The 376-nt window shown below is 39.6% G+C and overlaps 1 long non-coding RNA gene across 1 annotated transcript; it reads left to right on the top strand.

Annotated features, from left to right (window-relative positions):
* Positions 1-376, top strand: LOC104775259. The gene is made up of 3 exons (XR_765795.1): positions 1-65; positions 146-256; positions 336-376. It is a non-coding gene; the product is annotated as an uncharacterized LOC104775259 (long non-coding RNA).

Here is a 376-nt window from a genome sequence, read left to right as displayed (position 1 = left end):
TTATTGGAATCATTTGGGATAACCTGAAAAAGGAGTTGAACACTTTCCTTACTCTCTGCATCCAGGTGCTGTGATCCACAATGCTTATCTACTTTCATCTTTCTTTCGTACGTGTGTTGTACCTGACATGAGAGACTCTTTCTAGGCACCAAAAACATTTAAGGGGAATGCGCTAATATCTATAACCACTGCTAAATACTGGCAAGAGATTATTGAAGGCCTAGATGCTCTGCTAAGCACACTAAAAGAGAGCTTTGTATGTGAAAACTCGCTTCCACTCGCTGCTCTTATCTCCATGAATGTCACGAAATTCTTACAGCTTATTATTGTTACAGGTTCCTGCGGTTCTTATTCAAAAGATATTCTCTCAGGCTTT

This window comes from Camelina sativa, unplaced genomic scaffold, assembly GCF_000633955.1.
Source record: "Camelina sativa cultivar DH55 unplaced genomic scaffold, Cs unpScaffold11037, whole genome shotgun sequence".
NCBI lineage: Eukaryota > Viridiplantae > Streptophyta > Magnoliopsida > Brassicales > Brassicaceae > Camelina > Camelina sativa.
This window is presented reverse-complemented; position numbering and strand designations above follow the sequence as displayed.